Source organism: Montipora capricornis, chromosome 3 (genome assembly GCF_036669925.1).
Source record: "Montipora capricornis isolate CH-2021 chromosome 3, ASM3666992v2, whole genome shotgun sequence".
Lineage (NCBI taxonomy): Eukaryota > Metazoa > Cnidaria > Anthozoa > Scleractinia > Acroporidae > Montipora > Montipora capricornis.
In genome coordinates, this window is record NC_090885.1 from 68244604 (window position 1) to 68264200 (window position 19597).

Here is a 19597-nt window from a genome sequence, read left to right on the forward strand (position 1 = left end):
GTTTACAAAATTGACTCTGAGGCTTAAGAAATTGGCTTCGTTCATGTTGAGCGCATTCTTGTTTTACTTAGGGCAAACATCACAATACATGAAGTGTTTTCCCTTAATCGCACCGGAGCCATCCGTACGTTTTTAGCCAGCGAGGGATAAATTTTCTTTTTTCCTTCTGTGTACTATCATTGCCAACAGTAACGCTTTCGATATTGACACCGTCTACTAGCAGCAGAAGCCGGTGACAACGCTCGGCCCAACAAGCTTTATAAGCCGTTTCTCCGAAGCACAATTTTCTCTGCCCAGACAAGGGAAGCACATACGAACAAATTAAAAAAATGTTTTTAAATGAAAGAATGTTATCAAGCCAAAAACTCTAGAATCAGCCCTAGTGTTCTCTCAGAGGCCTACATTGGAGGCGCAACTCACCATTTGCAAAGCTTAAGACAGCAGAAGGGCCCTAGCGTCTCGACAGGACGTAAGATTACAGATTCTGGGATCGGTTGCATGTGAGGACTCGCACCGAGCACAAACCCATGAACGCTGCCGCGTATTGATGCAAACCTTGTACCCTCTGGCCGATCTTATTGTGACAATCTGAAGGAGAACTTATATATTTGCGTCTTGACTCTCTCTCTTTTCATTGTGGTTTAGCTGCAAAGGAATTAATCACATTTTGCGCACGCGCAACAGGCAAGGTTATCGCACGGCCCACTTCACGACTGAAATCAAACACCGGATGAAATGAAAGTTAAAAAGTGAGTTGTCGTTTGTAGATTCGGTACCAATGAAACTTGAATTCCTCTACGGCATAGGTGACGTATTTAAACTTGCGTGTAGATGCTACGAAACCCAAGCTTTGGCGACCTGTGTCGGGTAATATGGCGCTCTTCTCCAGTCATTCGTGTTATCTCAATTTATGACTCATTTAAAACCTTTGCTGGCGGAACATCTGAATTTTCTACGCCGTTAGCTCTCATTGGAAAATTCTCTGCAACACCATGTTAACACTCATTTGATCTATGGGAATTGGAAAGTGCTCAGCCATGCCGCCCGTTCATCGGAAAATTGACATTTTACGGCATTATGTCAGCCTGAGTTCGAAAAGCACTTGCAAAATACCGTGTTAGAATGCTACAGAAAACAGGGTAAAACACTCAGGAAAACAGCGTGTTTGTCGGTGAAACACTCCTGTAGCAAAATGGACGTTGAACATCGCGTTTTCACCACGTTTTCCCAAACCACAAAACACTTGAAAAATTCCATGTTAGAACGCTCCGGAAAACAGGGGAAAACAATCGGCAAAATAGCATGTTTTCCGGTGTAATGCTCCTGTAGGAAAACCATTGTGGAATGCTATGTTTTCATTACGTTTACAACTTCAGGAAAACATACAATGAACGCCTCGTTTTCTCGCTCCGGATAACTGGGGTAAAATGTCCCTGGAAAACACACTGTTAAAACCTGTTTTCCTTGTGCAGGAAAATTAGGTAAGAACAACTTATTTACCTCTGTTAACCACTAGTGAACACCGAGTTTTCCGCGCGTTTTCAAAAACAGGAAAACGAGCTGTGAACGCGGCATTTTCCTGTCATTCACCATTTAGTAAAATCACCAGAAAACAAAGGCTTTCTTGCCGTGGGAGGTATTATACTTTAATACTTTTAACAAGAAGAGACAGACAAGGACTGTAACAACTCTTCAAAGTCCTAACAATCAGAGAATAACTCAAAACAAATCAGAAATAGAAAATACCTTAAACCATCACTTCGCGTCCGTCGAACCGAAGCTTGCAAATAGCATACCACCACCCACTAGGGACTTTAAAGACTATCTTGGGAATTCAAACTACCCCAATTCTTTCTACTTTGATGCTATCACTTCTTCTGAAATTGACATGGAAATTTTGAGTACTGCATCAAGTAAAGATATGGGCTATACTCTTGTCCAGTTCGTCTTTGTAACTGTAGCCAGTTTTTTGTTGCCTGTCCAGGCCTCCGCCTTTGTTTTGGCGCCCTTTTTGGTCACGTGACCATGTAGTTTTGCCGTAGCGTGGTCGACGAGAGATTCGCAGTACTAAGAAATTTAGATCGTTTCGGGCGCTCGTTTAGCGTATTTTTTCTAGAATCTATTCGATTCCAAGGCTGGACAAGGTCCGTTTGTTTTCAGTTTTTTGCTGCATTTATGTGATTCGTATTTGCTTTATATTCGAGTTTATTTACGACACCGATCGTCACCCTAATTAGTCTTTTCTGTTTGCATTGTTTTCCTTTATTTCTTTAGTTTTACGGCTTTGTTTTGGTCAGTAAATTACTCCAGCTATAACTTCATCGGTTTGCTTGATCTTTTGCGGTTACAGTCTTCTCAAGTCGGCACGCCATGTCATATCTTTAGCCTTAGCTGAACTAACGAAAAAATCTAAAGTCTTTCCTACCCCTCCCCTGCTAGGTAGTGTCTTTGTGTGTAGAGTCTTCTGGGTGTATGTTTGGTCGGTTTCAGGAGGTAGTAGAAAAGAGTAGATTTTATACGGTGGACGCAGTAGGATATTTAATTACGGTACAATGGCGTCGAAAGTCGTTGTAACGCGAATGGCGTTTTAGTGGATCTTTGAACAAAACATACCCCTATGGAGGTCAATAATAGAAAGTCATTTGGATAAAAAAAGATCGACAAGCGGTGAAAAATAAATATCTGGAATCTTCCAAGCGACGAGTAATGGTCTTGGACAACAATTGCATCTTTCGCCGTCGGAGTTCACAAAGTGAGCTTTCTTTCTAATGTTATTTAGCTAACTGTAGTGTTATGTACAACACTGAGACCAAATGGCAAATTCTGTATGGGTTTAAAAGGAATCGAACGCCTTGAGTGCATCACAGTGTTTACTCAACTCTGCACAGTCTTGCATTGTCAGAAATGTGACAGTAACGAATCATTTGAAAGAAAGCTTGTTGTCTATTTTGTGCTTCATTGGGTGCGTTTTTTTGGGAAAATCCGAAAACGGATTCTTGAATCCAAAAACGGATTTTGCGTTTTTTTGTTGAAATCCAAAAACGGATCATGAATCCAAAGTATCCACACTCGAGGAGGATACTTCGGATCAAATCTAAATCCAGATTTTTGAGATTCACCATTTCAACGTTTTTTTGGGAAAGGGTTTGGAAATTTTTTTTTTTGACAAGCGGTTTTCCATGCAAAAATGATACACAACAGCTAGTACTCATGAAAAGTTTCAGCTACACTTACTTCATCCACTCAGCTCTTAGAGCAATTTACTTACCAATATATTACACGTACTTGCTAATAACTAAAGATTTCTCGCAACATCCTAAAATATGTTATGGAGTTTGCATGAACTAATGTCAACAAGTTTTTCTTGTATATAGTTAACGTTTCTGCACTGATTTGTGAGGGACTTGACGGAGAACAAACTAAGATAAATACTTGAAAAGATAAGATATGAAGGCAGAGACTGAGATTTTTTTCCTCCTGTTTTAAGAACTTTCGTTTCATTTTCGATAAGACAAAGCATTTTAATACGTAGAACATTATTCGCCTGTTTGTACGAATTTTTCAAACATTGTTTCAAGTTTCTTTAGCTCATTTCTCTGTCTCTGTGCTTTCTATGAAACATAACTTTTTGGTTTTTTCTTATATTTATAGCAGGCAAGAAATATTTGAAGTTCTGTTTTATCGTTAATCTACCTTTTTTTCTTGGAGCTTTGCAAACGGAGCGCTTTTTTCAGTTTAATTAAGTTAATTATTTTAAACTATGACAAGGCGACGTAGAGCGCGTAGAAAGACTTTTTGCCAACCATTTTGTCATGTTCATTTTCAGAAAAAAAAAAGAAGAAAAAATAAATACGTTATTCATCTGCTTAGGTCGGTCCGTTTTTCCCCATACGGACCTCACAGCCGGTGAATAACATATATGTATGCCCTCTGAACTTCGCTAACTTAGGAAAACACCCTTTAAACGTAAATTGAATGAATTGCTTCTGATGTTTCCTAAAAAAATTGAGGAGATGAATGTTGATATGCACTACATTGATCTTTCAAAGTATATAGCTTTTCTTGAACAGTTACCTATAATATCTCAGATCCTTTTTAGAACACTTTTTCTCTTGTGTAAGAGACGTTTGTTTGTGCCATTCTTGTTTGCGCAATTCTTGTCAATTTCTAAGTGTGTTTTAGTCTACTTTGTTGTGAGAGCTAGTAATAGTGCTGCAGTGACCCGCCTAGAATAGCAATACTAACTGCAGGCCACCATGGTCTTGTTTGTATAATTATGAATTGTTTGTAAATAAAGTATGAAAGTAAGTATATAAAAGTATAATACTTAAGAAAACAGTGCTTTTCGCAAACTTCTGATTGGTGTGACAGTGCTTATCTTCCAAATATCAGTGTATAAACATATTTAGCATGAAATTGATCTGTTATGGGCTAGAGTGGCAACATTAATTAAGTTTTTGCCCAATAAATGTTTAGACCAGTTTGGGGAAAACATTATATCTGTGCTTACGAGTGTGTGTCTGTAGAGCAAAAAAAAAAATTATTATTTATTAATTTGAATAGACCCATTTCGATATATTAAAATTCAGTTCTAAACAAAATACATCATCTCGAGGCTCTGGGGAATAAATATAAGGATTTGTATGAGTTTATTCCCCAGAGCCTCGAGATGATGCCTTTTGTTTAGGACTGAATTTTAATATATCGAAAGTGGTCTATTATCTCTGACTTGTATTCTATGGGGTTGTGATTTCGTTCCCAGATCCCATCGTTTCTCGTAGCCAGCGGGGCCTTCGTACGAGAAAACGAAGGGCCCTTCGTTTTGGTTAGCATTAGATTCCATCCACCAAAACCACCCTGGCACATTTTCTTACAAATACACGACGTAATATCTCGTCTTAATATGACAAGCTTACCGCTGTAAAAAGAATGAAAACAGGCAGAATTGGAGCTTTAGTTCAACAAGAAATATCGTAGCGATCTCTGTCGACAGATAGCCTGGAGCAACGCCAACGTCCTTCTTATCTTCGCCGTTTTGACTTGGCAATAGCGATCTAATTATTATACCAAGGTGCTGCGGGACGAATGTACAGTAGATCATTCGTATAAAGATCTGTAAGAAATGTTAAGTCATGGTGCACATTGTATCAATCGAGTAACGTCGAATTAATAATGCCATTGTGTAAAGATGACATATCCACGGATTTGAGTTTGTGAGTAGCGAGTTTTCTTCTCCCAAAGCGTTGTTTGGCAAATGTTAAGCTGACAACAGACAGCAAAAGGATCAGATATAACTGGATCAGTAACAGAAAAATCGTTTGCAATATTATCTTGAGATCTTGTGAAGATAAGATCCAGCGTATAGCCATTTCTGTGAGAAAGATCGTGGATGTGATGGGCAAGGCCAAAGGAGTCCAATGCAGAAATTGAGTAGCGGTAGCATCGACGTCATCCGTATGAAAATTGAAGTCGCCCGCAATAACGAAGAAAAGACAAAATTAAACACTCGAGTAGATTAGAAAACTCATCCAGAAACAATGTACAAGTTTAATGATTAGCCATAGTGATGGAGGCGGACTGCTTCTGTAGATAATGACAAGACTTAAATTGGTTGAATAATGGTTCATAAACATACCCGCGAACTCGAAAGACTTGTAAGAAGTGTTGATTAGTGATTGCGAAGTAAGGCAACGCCTCCACCTCTTGATTCGCGAGGAACACTGTAGGAGCACATAACCAGTGGGACATAAGTCACGAATGGCAACATCATTGTTGCACAGTAGATAATGCAATAACAGAGATCACGTTTGTAGGAAAACCTCGGCCTAAGCTATGCTGGGGCGTTTTCCATGAAATTTCAAAACAGAAATGTTCTTCAAGCGACACAACATACAATTAGACGGACGACAACAACCAGAGAAGCGAAGAGAAAAGAAATCATGTCTTGTATATATATGTATAAGCAAAGGTTGATGAATAATCATAAAGCAACGAAGACCAAGTGGACGACGAAAAAGCATGGAAATAAGAATTAACATTAACATCCACGACTGGAGAAACTTGACTCGAAGAATACACTGGTCCAGGATTTCTCTCAACATCCATACAAACAGCTAAGTTAAGGGACGGCAAGTAGACACAAACAGGACCACGATTTAGCCAGATACACACCGGACGACGAGGACAACTCACAGTAGAAAATGAAGAAACGAGGCGATAACGGGAGCGACGTGAAATCCACGGCACAGCAGTCACGCAAAACGGTGAGGAGACTTGACGGAAGACTGGGTTAGGCCTTTAGACTGAAAGCCAGTCGAGAAAGCACGCAACGAGGTCATTAAAAGCAAAAGAACGAGTCAAAAATCTTCAGCGACTGAAAACGTGACAGCCATTTTGAAGCCCGTTTACATACAGTTAAAAGGTTCTCTTAAATTGGTTGACGAATGGTTCATAAACATATCCGTAAACTCTCAAGACTTGTGAGAAGTGTTGATTAGTGATTGCATAGCAAGATTATAAGACTACTTGTGAAGTAAGACAACGCCTCCACCTCTTGATTCGCGAGGAATATGGGGTTGTCTCTCATATACCGGGCTCCGAAATCGTTAATCATTACACATATACCGGGAACTGAAAAATCGTGAATCATTACATGAAAGCAGCGAGGAATAGAGGGCTGAGGAAATAGTAGACAAAAAAAGAGGAAAAGAGGGCATTGAGGAACAGTAAACACGGAGGGCAGGGAGGAACAGTGGAAATAGAGAAATAGTGGAACAGAGGAACAGTGGGAACAGAGGAACAGTAGGCACAGCGAAACAGTGGGCAGAGAGGAACAGAGGGACAGTAGGCACAGAGGAACAGTGGAAACAGAGGGACAGAGGAACAATAGGAAAAGAGGAACACTGGGCATAGAAACTGTGGGCACAGAGGAATAGCATGCACAGTATATAACAGATAAAAGAAGCGTTAAAATGAACCTTAGCAGGCTCTCAGTGCTTCGAGATACATGAAGAGCCTGCCAGCTGCGGTGTCACAGTTAGTAGCCACGATTTCCTATTACAATAACACAACGATTTCCCTTTCACAAATATGAAATAATTTTCATTTATGACGGTGCACCAACCCAACAACAGTCCTGCCATTCCTGGTCCTAATTCTGAGCATAAAAAGCTACCACTATACACCCATATAACATACAGTTTCTTAACATCGTGAAGTAAGCAATAAGTGCCCTAGAAGCAGCCATAAAAGCGAACATAAGTCGTTCAGAGCAGCAAGAACAGATGAACAACAGAGCAGAGGCAAGACGACAAGGGATCGGGATAGGCAATTTCAGCACTCAGTTGCTACTTCAGGCCCTGCAGATAAACAGTGGCACTATCACGGCTGCTAAATGTGGACAATGGTACATATTTATGCAAACGTAGATTCCAAGATGTTTAAATAAAAAACAAATTGAAGAATAATTGCAAAACATTACATTACAGTACACTGTAATTAATCGACTTCCTCATGTTTGGCGACCCAAAATTATTATACTTAATTAACATCAACAAAATCAACAACTTGGTGTGGCTCAAAAGGGGGAAGTGGGAGACGAAGCGCTCCACTGAAACTTAAAAGGTTAGCCCCATGTACTCCTGGATTTTTAGGCTAAAGAAAAACCTACCACCAGCTCAGGGCGGTACACACACCGGTGTGGAGGAGGGAGTTGGGACTCCTCCCAGAGCCGACTGTGACCATTCCTGGGTAAATATGGAAGGTGCACAGACCCATATAGCGGAGGGAGTTGGGTCTCCCCTCAGGGTCGGCTGTGACCAATCGTGGGCCTCCCAAGGGCCCAAACTAGCCTATATGTACATCCTAGGAGTACAAAGTGTCGACTCTATGGGGGCAAAAGTGTGACGAGAGGAGCACTTCTTCCCCATTCCCAACTTTTATTGAAAATACACTAATGACTTTAGAGACTAAGTGCAAGAATTAACTAAAGAGATGTCATATCATTGCCTCGAGTTGAAACTTGAAACTGAAAGGGACATCAATGCGAGGATGCACAAAACGATTGTGACTATTGGTAACTTGCATACAATAATCCCTTGAACTAATGGATAAGTTATATATGCAAAATGAGTGATAAAATGATTGATACCTGACAACAATGCACTTAATAAGGGTTTAGCACGTCCTATGTCCAATATTAAAAGGGGGGAATAGGAGGGAACTTCAAGACATATTGTGCTTGGCCGTGAGAAAAAGACCAGAGTGATGAAGCACATGGTAATGCAAGCTATTGGACATCACAGAGCGCCATGCGATTGGCCAAAAAAACAATGGAGAGATCATAAGTTCAGCTCATATGAGGTTGCACTTGAAAATCACTGGACATAGGACAAAGCTTAAACAAGAGTTATCGATTAACTGAAATTTATTTCCGGTGATCAATAAATTATGATTATAACAATATTGATTTTTCATAGTCCTTAGTTGATTGTTATTACTACACACGTGTTTGTCAGTTCAAGTTAATGATTGACCACTTCGCAAAAACGATTTTATGAAGGTGCAATTGATTGTGCGTCTCTAGCAAATTGCATTATTGTATGTTTCTAATACACCATTAATTTTCATACTATGCAATTGATTTTCTATTGGTGTTAATGATTAAACGTTGCGCGAGATTGAAAGTATACTTATTATCTTTGATTGTCCAACGGTGCAACTGTTCATCCGCGTTGATGCTATTGAATGTAGTAGCGGAGCGCCGAAGACGCGCGCGCGGGGAGCACCATAGTTAAGAAAATATGGTAACCCATCGATGCGAGAAATTTTGGTTTTACAGCCATGACATCATCGACCGTACGTACTTACGTACGTTCGAACGTCCGTACGAACGTCCACGCCTCCGTGTATGTCAATGTGACCAGTATCACGCTTAAAGCATACATCTTTGATATTGGACATCCATGTTAATACATAGATTTATCCAAGCCTAAAAGCGGAGCTCCCCGGTTATTTATTCCTACTGCCTGTAGGGTTAGTGAAAATAGAAGGTTTCGAATTGTCCGCGTTTTGATGTTTCCGGTTTTCTGGAACCAGAAATTCATTGGCTAACTAGTGAATTCCACGGTAAATGTTACGCTAAAAACCGATATCGCATGAATCACGTAGCGATGAGTGCGATATCGGTTCTTCGAGTGAAATATACTTTGGAATTTACCAGTTTGGCAATGATTTTTTTTCTTGAACCGCATGAGTTTTAAGAGAAAAAAAATACACCCTCAGCGAGCGAATGGAAAAGGAAAGAACCCACTTCAAAGGCAACTGTCAACCATAAAAAAGCTTCGTCAGTTCCAGGTCAAAAAAGAGTTTTACTGATGTACTTTATTTCACTTTATCTCTGAAAACGAGATCATTTACATTTTGATGTATTTCAACGCAAAACTCCAGGTTGGCTTGGAACAAGCATCTGCAAATTACGGCAATGCAACCAAGAAAGGACGAACTTCAAACAAGATCCGCTCCAACACTAAACTACCTTAAGGTGCTTTAAACAAACTTCTGAAAATACAAGCTGGTGAAGTTTCTCCCTAATTTTACGAGAACTCACTGCGATTACGTGTTTATAACATAAGGGCAAAATTTTCTTGTCACTGTCGAGGAACAACGAAAGCCAGTTGGGCAAACGGATTAAAAAAGCACTTGTTCGCTCCCATTTCAATGCAAAACAAACAAAAAAATCAACTTTTTCTTTAGATAATTGTTATTTAATTCCAGTTGACAATAAAATTCGAGTTTCATTCCTGAACAAAGGAAAAACCGATTAAATGTGGTCCACATTGGTGGCTACGCAGTTCAAGTCAAGTCAAACATCGGAGGGATATAAACTTAAAGCTAAGTGGTTTTTTTAAATTTGTTTAGAGCTGCTTTTTTTTCTCTGTATTGCAATTTTTGGCAAATCTTTAGAAGCTCTAATAAGGTTGCATGATGCCTGGAGTACCTATGACTAGAACAGAAACGAAAGGAGAGCGAAAGAGAAAGACAACGACAAAACGGAATACCAGTAATATAATAGCTCATACTTGGTGGAAGAAGTTACTCCGCAAATTCTTTCCTTGGGCACGAAACCGTTTGTTGTTTTTACGGATGCGTTATTTAAAGTGGATGCTTTAATTTTTTTTTAAAAAGTGGCTTAATCGGTTTTTCCTTTGTACAGGAATGAAACTCGAATTTTTATTCTCAACTGGAATTAAATAACATTTATCTGTACTCTTTTGGACATAAAGAAAAAGTTGATTTGTTTGTTTGTTTGTTTTTTGCTCTAAGATGCGAGCGAACAAGTGCTTTTCTAATCCGTTTGCCCAACTGGTTTTCGATGTGCCTCGACGGTGACAAGAAAATTTTGCCCGTATGTTAATAAACACGTAATCGCTGGCAATGAGTTCTCGTAAAATAAGGGGCGAATTCCTCTAGCTTGACTGTGTTTTCAAAAGTTTGTTTAAAGCACCTTAAGGTAGTTTAGTGTTGGAGCGGATCTTGTTTGAAGTTCTTCCTTTCTTGGTTGCATTGCTGTATTTTGCCGATTCTTGTTCCAAGCCAACCTGGCGTTTTTCGTTGAAATACATCAAAATGTGAATGATCTCGTTTTCAGAGATAAAGTGGAATAAAGTACAATATCAGTAAAACTCTTTTTTTGACCTTGAACTGACAAAGTTTTTTTATGCTTTCTAATTTTAGCTTGCTTTCTATTTGCTGGCTATTGACAGTTGACTCTGAGATAGCTTTTTTCCTTTTCCATTCGCTCGCTGAGGGTGTGCTTGTTTTCTCTTAAAACTCATGCGGTTCACGAAAAAAAATATTGGCAAACCGGTGAATTCCAAAGTAAATTTCACTCGAAAAACCGATATCGCACTCATCGCTACGGGATTCATGCGATATTGGTTTTAAGCGTAAAAGTTACCGTGGAATTCAATAGTTAGCCAATCATTTTTTTCTACAGAAAAAAGCAAAAGAAAATGATTCAATTAAGCAGCAACCGGAAACATCAAAACTCGGACAATTCGAAACCTTCTATTTTCACTAACCCTACAGGCAGTAAGAATAAATAACTAAGAAGCTTCGCTTTTAGGCTTGGCTAAATCTATTTAGTGTAAATACACAGGTGATTATACAAAGTCGCGGATTATCAGCCGATAATCACCGTGACGGACAAAACGGCTGCCAGTAGTCGTTTTGCCACTGTAAGTGAAGATGATTTCGCGTTGAAATGTTTTTTTTTTTCTCTTTTTTGAAATAATCACCTGTGTATTTATACTAAAACAATTATTCGCCTCAGGCTCAGTGATTATAGGTGAATATTCAGCTCGACTTCGTCTCGGTGAATATTCACCGATAATCACTTCGCCTTCGGCGAATAATTGTTAAATATTGCATATGCAAATAGCGTTATTGAAATTTCGTTCGCGTTAAAGAAGTTCAAGAAAGTGCTAATGAACGTATATTTGCCGTGTAGTTTGAACTGTTGACGTAACTGAATGTATATTTTTCGTAAATGAACAAGGGCCATGTGTTAGAAAACTCTTTACTGGGTTAATCATGCATTACCCTCTCAAAATAAAGAATATTGGGATCATTATACTTTGCTGAGTAACCGAGTACGACTTCCGCAATAAGACCTCGCATTGCTATCCGCATTGCTATCAAACATCTTATGTTCGTACACGAATACCAGTGATCCGTACACGAATTCAAACATGCTCGAATTTAAACGTCAATACGAACACGAATTATTCTCATGGACTTGATTACCGAGATTGGTGAAAACGGTTAAGTACTGGAGCAATGTGTTAACACGGGCACTGCGAACTTTGACAAGCAGGTGACGACATTTTTTTGAATGCCTTTTTTTTTCACCAAATTAATGAAAAGCACAATTAAAGTTTTAGTTCCTCGATCTCATTGAAAAGGAAGGAATATATATCAAAAGGTCAGGGTGAGTCTCTAAGACTTTGTGATAAAGAAGAGGAGTTACATTTATTTGATTGGAATTTACAGATGGAGAAGGTACTTTCGTCAGCAGAGACTATTAGATCGCAGTTAATATATAGGTTAGGTTTCTTGGATCTATTGCTCGCAGAACGCAAGTAAGCGTTATTGCGGAAGTTACTGTCTTATTGTCTTATTGCGGAAGTCGTACTCGGTTACTCAGCAAAGTATAATGATCCGAATATTGTATTGTATTGTATTGCAACAAAAGGCGCAATTGAATTGAGGGTGGAATATTCCTGCCCTTTTGACAGATCACGAGAAAGTGGTATAGCTTCCACTAAAAGTGAAGACAAAAAAGGAAAAAAAATAGAAAAAATACAGCTTATCTTATTATTATTTGCATAATAATAACAACGCATCTATTGTATTCTGGCTCGTTCTGAAAGTCGCCTATAGTAATGAAGTCGGTACGAAGGTTCAAGTTTTTAATCAAATAGAGTAGTGTTTCCATTACGTGCTGATAGCTTTAGTAAATAAAGAATAAATGCTATACCGAGTAATTGCATTGTGACTAAACTTGATAGACAACAAATGCAAGGAAACGATGTTATGTGCTTGTAATATTTCGATATAAATCTATATCATCTTCGGACTAAGGCGGGATACAAGTAGCAGAATTTAAATATTGCGAGATTGTGCAACAGTATAATCACGTGAAAGTGAAAAACAAAGAAACGAAACTGTCAGGAGAATAGGCGGAGTTCTCTACTGGCTTTTAAGCCATTGTTCAGAAATGGTGTTAGACGCTTAATATGGTAAGCTTCTTTATATAGTAATGCCGTTCAGCACCTGAAGCCAGCACCCACTTTCACGTTGAAATTACTAGTATAGTAATAGATTCCAGTAATCATCGCGATCTATTATGTTAGTGTTATCACGCACGGTTTGGGCGAAGACTTCTTTGTTGATTACAGTAGTAGATGAAATGTTCTCATTTGTAAAAACATCCGGTAAGTTGTATAAATCTTGTGTGTGTTTGATATTAAACATCTCCGCGATTGTGATAATATCAAACACATACAAGATTTATACAACTTACCGCATATTTTACAAATGAGAACATTTCATCTACTACTGTAATCAACAAAGAATTCTTCGCCCAAACCGTGCGTGATAACACTAACATAATAGATCGCGATGATAATTGGAATCTATTACTACATAAAGAAGCTTACCATATTAAGCGTCTAACACCATTTCTGAACAATGGCTTAAAAGCCAGTAGAGAACTCCGCCTATTCTCCTGACAGTTTCGTTTCTTTGTTTTTCACTTTCACGTGATTATAGATTTATAACGAAATATTACAAGCACATAACATCGTTTCCTTGCATTTGTTGTCCATCAAGTTTAGTCACAATGCAATTACTCGGTATAGCATTTATTCTTTAGAGTAGTGTTTTAAAACTGAATGTTTTTTCTATTCTTTTACAAGTGGGCACAGAGCCAGAAGACGCGATTCATTCACTTTCTCTTTCTCTGATTAGATCAAGAATCGGACCAAGAATTATTTGTTTGGATTTTTTTTCATGATGACTCAACAAAAAGTGTGCGATAAACCATAAGCCTACCCTTTACTAAAAACCTACCTGTCCTTGGCTCCGGGATTTTCAAGGGGTGCTTTGAATTCTTGTTTGAACGAATGAACTACGGTATTAATAGCGCTTATCGACTTCCCCTCAAGAGTCTTTAAATCATAATGTGGGCGGAATATTCTTCTACTTTGATAGATTACGTCTCCCTCTTCAAAGTTATTGTATTGTATTGCTTTGTGTAACGTGTCTCCGCGTTAATTAAGGGCTTTTGTACTGCTATTCTTGGTTTTCGCGTGACGTAATCAAAACTAAAAAACAAGGAATTATCAATCCTTTTGAGATTTTAGTTTAGTTAGTTATTAGAACAGCTGAAGACTTGTCTTTTCACAAATTTTCAGTTTGATAGGGTTTTTCGTCTTGTGATAAAGCAAGGTTGAATTTCTAAGCTTTTGCGTGACACGATATTAAAATTGCGGTCGAGAATGCTATCCCGTAGGTTAAAAAAGTGACTGAGATTTTGCAATCTGAACAGTCCTTGTATGAGAATAAGTCCTCACATAGCTGTTTATGAGCCCTCAGAAGACAACTTCTGGCTTTTTATAGCAAAACTCGATGACATATGCTTTTGTCAGCTTCCGGCCGCCATATTTGTGCCCCCTGAGAGGGACGCAAACATGGCGTCTCCATACAAAGCCAGTCGAATATCTCCCGCACGAAACATCGCACAGACCTGAACCATTGTGAGACTGTTTGAATATTCATCTTCTTTTTTTATCTGTGATTCTTGACTTTATTTGTTGAATGGTTTTGATGATGGTGTGTCACTGGAGACACCGGCAATACCCGTGATAAAAAATTAAAGGCTCACTTTCAACCGACAGACCTTTCGACCGTTTGTTTTTGTTATGGAAATTTGTATTTCTTATCGCAGCGATCTAATTGGATGAATCTCGGATTCGGGTGGAATTTTCATATATGAAAATTGTTCCGAGACACGCAATGCCTGTCGGTTGAAGGTGGGCCTTTAACTTGACGAACGTCTGTGAGCACCACAAGTCTTTAAACGCAACTTGAACTTTAATTTCTACCGAAATCTTAATAGAATTCCGTTACAGATTCATCAGCGACAAAAGAGCACAAACTGGTCAGTATAAACTGCTTACAGATAAAAACCTGTTTATTCATTTTCTATCCTGTCATAGAATGATCTAGAAACATTAGTATTGGGTTCACACTAGGCACTAAGTCTGTCTTAGAAGTCAAGCCAAGTCACCCTAAGTGCGCTTAAGCGTTCAGACATATCTAGAAGACAAATTCTTTCCGTGCAAAGCTGTCATCATTAACGATAAAAATAACGGATAAGGTACTAACATCATAAATGTGGTGAGGTAGTCACGATCCATTTTAGCGAAGAATTTAAAGATCAAAATGAGACCGAGAAGCCATAAAATCGCTGTAATTGCGACTGTTGTCTGTTTATTTAATTTACAAAGGTTGATCAGCCAAATAACCTTACAAAATCTTATGTTCGTTCGAGAAAGAATGATGGAAGATTTTGTCCAAGAGAGTGACACTTACGTAGGTCAATAAAAAAGTGATCAAGCCACGCAACTTACGAAGCATAAGGTGAAAGGTCGGTAGCGTAAATTGCGTTCTAACGTTTCCTCCTCTAGGCGATGCATCTTCAGTTAATTTTGTTCGTAAGAAGAAACTGTGTCGTGATTTCTTTGCTTTTGGCTCCTGACACGGGAATCTCTATCTTATAAAACCCACGATTTTGAATTTTTTTTTCCTATCAGGTTTCTTAAGTCAGCCTTAAGTCATGTTTGAAACAGACTTACAGTGTAAGAACTGCTTAGGTCGTTTGAGTTTGCCGACACTAAGACAGAAATCACGCTTTTGTGACTTAGCGGTTCACACCTGTCATTTTCACCAAGTCGACTTAAGAGATTACTAAGTCAGACTTAGTGGTCTAATGTGAATATTCTAATTGGGTCCTTAAAATAAGGAGACAGTCATAAAAAAGTACTCTGTGTAAAGCGTGTCTGCTCCAGCCTTCGAGCCACTGAGAGCCTGCTCGCAGGCTAGTCTTCGTTGGATTAAAAGTGCCAATTATCGTTCGACAATTGCAACAGTTGCGAAAAAGAAACAGGATTTGTTTTCCTTTCTTCCAGCCGTTTTATGTTGGAAGTCGATATTGCTGACACGCCGTAGTGACCTCTCGGCACTGACACCCACTGCGTTAATGGCTCCGAGTACGTGTTGGAATTTGTCACCGCAATGGCTTGAGATTCATGCCACAAAAGTAACTTTAAATCCTTATTATATTCAGGCGATGAAGAGAAAAATGAAAAGATAATTCTATAACCCAAAAGGAAAAGGGTGCCAAAGGAAAGCCCGGTTGCACTTAGAGAGACCAACTCGTCAATGGTCGTCAACACAGAGTCTATATGCAACTAACCTGGAATACGTAAATCATTTTGATCCTTGTTGCAATAATTAAATTATGTTAAGAATTAATTAAATTAGAAAATTGTTTACATTTTATTATTTACTTCAATCATTTTTAACACTTAGAATTTCTTTTAGAAACATGATTTTAATTTACTTTGAATAGGAATATTTAATAATATTTATTTTTGCCGATCTGCTACACTTCAGATATTCCGTTTGTAAATTTCCTTTATTCGAGTGAAAAAATTAATATTTAGCAACCGAAAGAATGAAGTGTGTTGAAATATCTATTACCCCCGGCAAGTGAATCATAGGTTAGGAAAGGAGAAATTAGTGAATCAAAAGGAATTGGTCCAAGGAGCTATACTTGAGGTAAACGGCAGTCAGTACTTACAAATCTAGAACTTAGTGTTCATAGTGACTGCCTACCGGCGACTTTCACGATAGCCTCAGATGTAAAGGCCTGGCCAAACGCTCGCAACATTTCAACACAACATCTTGCAACATTGTTGGGCACAACATGTTGCATACGTTTGGCTACCCTGTTGCGATATGTTGCAACATTTTGGATCAAATTTGAAAACGGTCAAATTTTTCGTGCAACATTTTGGATGTTGCATGATGTTGTACTCGTTTGGCCACGTTCACGCAACATTGTTGCGCTAAGGCATGTGCGTTAGGTCCACTTCTTGCGCGCCAGGGGCCTGGGGAACACGAACATTGACATGTTGCGTTAAAAATAATGGAAATATTGCGTGCGTTTGGCCACCCCGTTCAACCCATGTCGCAACATCATGCAGAAATGTTGCAAGATGTTGCGTTGAAATGGTGCGAGCGTTTGGCCAGGCCTCTTAAAGCAAGTCATCTGCATGGAAATACCACGTATTCTTTGATTGCAACTTACGTCACGGCTAAGAAGAAATTAAAAAGAGCTCTTGTTTTTCTTTTTGTTGCTATTGCCTTTTTAAGAGTCAAAGAATACATCATTAAAGGGAAAGACAGTTTTCTTATGGATCCGGGTCCGAATTAGTTGTACAAAAAGCGAAATTTTGCTAAGCAGGGTGCGAGTTGTGCTGTTGTTGATTCAAACTGTGGTGAGGTTCTTAAACAAAACTGAGACAAAATTTTCCGAAAGGTAAAAGTATTAGGTGCTCTCTGGTGGAGAAAATGCCGCTTTTTACGAGGTAGAAATGGAAAAGTTTAATGGGGAAAGCGGCTGGAAAGTATCATTTTGTCCCAACCAGCTGGAAGAAGGGGAAACCTCTTGAGGATCTAAGTGCTGGTATTACTTACAAAGCTCGTAGTACCTTGATATTTGCTGTACCTTTATTTTTTTTTCTGTAATTGCTATCACTGCTTCATTAAGAAAAAATGACGAACCACTAATTTCAAGATAGCAATGTGTATTGTATCTGGAGATGTTGTGGAACTCCGCTTGTTCATGGGTGGCGTGTAAGACTGGTTATTGTTTACAACCACTCTTTGGCGCTTACGCTTAAAATTTGCAAATTTTCCTTGTTTGAAAGTGGAGGTACACAAGATTTAAAAGCAAAATCCTGAAGAGGCATACACTACTAAGCTAGCCTCAAACCTCACCAGAGTTTGAATCAACAACAGCACAACTCGCACCCTGCTTGGCAAACATTTCAACCAAAACCGTAGGTCATCATTTTTTTAATACCGATGACCTTCTCGCACTTAAAGAAGAACCAGGAATGTAAGTTTCCGCACGTCGATCGTTCATTTTCTCCTTCCATCGTCGAAAATACGTCGTCAAACAGAACTAGCCATGGCTGGTGTTAAACAGGAAGAGAGTTTTTTTTAAAGACAGCAACAGCACAGATTCACGACCGGAAAAAGCAGGTTAAAAGCCTACAAATTTCGGATAATGGTCTTGAGAGTAATGATGAAAAAACAAAATTCTATACTGGGTTGCCAAACTTTCTCATGCTCATGCATGTATTCGACTTAGTGGCATCAAAAGTACCAATGACTAAAAACAATGCTTTAAGTCAGTTTCAGGAGTTCCTGTTAGTGCTAATGAGAATGAACTTGAAGTTTCAATTCCAGGATTCAGCCTTCAGATTTGGTGTTTCACACGCAACAGCCACCAAAGTTTTCTATCGATGGATAACAGTGTTGAGTGAGTGGTTCGAATTCCATATTAACTGGCCAGAATGGGAGGAGCTAATAAAAACAATGCCACTAGTTTTCCAACAAACCTTTGGTAAGAAGGGGGCAGTGATAATGGGCTACCTTGAAGGGTTTATAGAGAGCCCTTCAAGCTTGATTGCCAGAGCAATGACATGGTCGAACTATAAGCACCATAATACTGTTAAATTTCTTATTGGGATTACCCCTCAAGGTGTCATTTCATTCATCTCACAAGCATGGGCTGGCAGAGTTAGTGATAAATATCTAACTTAAAACAGTGAACTGCTTCACAAACGTTTACCAAGTGATATTGTACTCGCAAACAGAGGATTCGATATTGGTTTCTATCAGGCAAGGCTGCATATTCCTGCCTTTACAAAAGGAAAAGCTTGGATGTAGAGAAAACCAGAAAACTTGCCAATGTACGAATACACGTTGAAAGTATAATAGGGATGGTCAGGAGAAAATAGACTACATTCAAAATATTCTTCCTATAGAGACCATTACAACTAGGCCTGGAGAACAGCTTGCTGCAATAGAACTCATTCTTAAGGTATGCTGTGGATTAACAAACTTGTCAGACTCTATTGTACTATAAATCTGTTTTACATCTTCTAATAAAATCTTGCCCTACAAACATTTATCCTGATCAAATAAATGTCAAATTTCTGCTGAACCCAAAAGCAAACTGAGGGAAGCTACTCTTTACCTAAAAAGCCTTATGCAATTTTGGGTTCTATACCTGGATTCTGAAACCTCAATCAGAATTTGAATTCATTTTCAGGAATTTTGCACTGAATACAAGCAGGCACTTTTCAATCAGATTGCGGCTAAGTTCTGTTAAGGGCTAGATCACATATTGAATACGACAAATATTTGTGAGACAATATCAGAAGTTAATCTATCTAAATTGTTCAAACAGCAATAAAACAAAGTGGAATATCTTCAGTAAGTACAATACAAATAGTTCCTGAAGCATGTCTGCCCAATAAAACAGATAAAATATCACCTTGGTTAAAAAGTCTTAACTCATGGCTGTTTCTATGCCTTGATGTGACATGTGAGGCATAGCCAGTCATCTTTAGGAATTTGCTGGAGATGTACACAGCCTGGATGGTACCACGTGATTGTACACATTTTATTGTCACACCATATAAGGGTGCTGTCCTCAATATGTGTTTGACAAACACATCAATATGCGTCATCATCATCAGATGATAGGACATCGTTAAAAGATGGCACAAGAGCTCGAGAAAACCACCTCCCAACAACCACTGATAGAATTCCCTTGTAGAAGAAATAGTTTCCTTCCTGTGTGACCACCTCCTAGAATTTTGCATCTGGTAGGATTCTCTCGACAAACAGCCCATGAGTTATCCAAACAACAAAGTCACAGTAATCCAAATTGTAA

At 38.8% G+C, this 19597-nt stretch overlaps 1 protein-coding gene, 2 long non-coding RNA genes and 1 pseudogene across 4 annotated transcripts in view; 2 read left to right on the forward strand and 2 right to left on the reverse strand.

The window, feature by feature from the left end:
* LOC138043830 (uncharacterized) overlaps positions 1–720 on the reverse strand; it is a 7019-nt gene extending 6299 nt beyond the window's left edge. Inside the window, exon 1 of the long non-coding RNA XR_011131346.1 lies at positions 1–720. This exon is cut by the window's left edge and continues 2745 nt beyond it. This is a non-coding gene — a long non-coding RNA (uncharacterized lncRNA).
* The window catches only part of LOC138040994 (low-density lipoprotein receptor-related protein 4-like), a 46978-nt gene extending 32925 nt beyond the window's left edge, over positions 1–14053 (reverse strand). For both annotated transcript variants that reach the window (XM_068886754.1, XM_068886752.1), the window contains exon 1: positions 13633–14053. The gene's annotated coding sequence lies outside the window, so the exon portion shown is untranslated. The remainder of the gene's footprint in view (positions 1–13632) is intronic.
* The window catches only part of LOC138041009 (uncharacterized), a 301351-nt gene that overhangs the window by 123190 nt on the left and 158564 nt on the right, over positions 1–19597 (forward strand). The gene's annotated exons all lie outside the window — the stretch shown is intronic.
* On the forward strand, positions 18022–18784 carry LOC138042946 (uncharacterized; annotated as a pseudogene).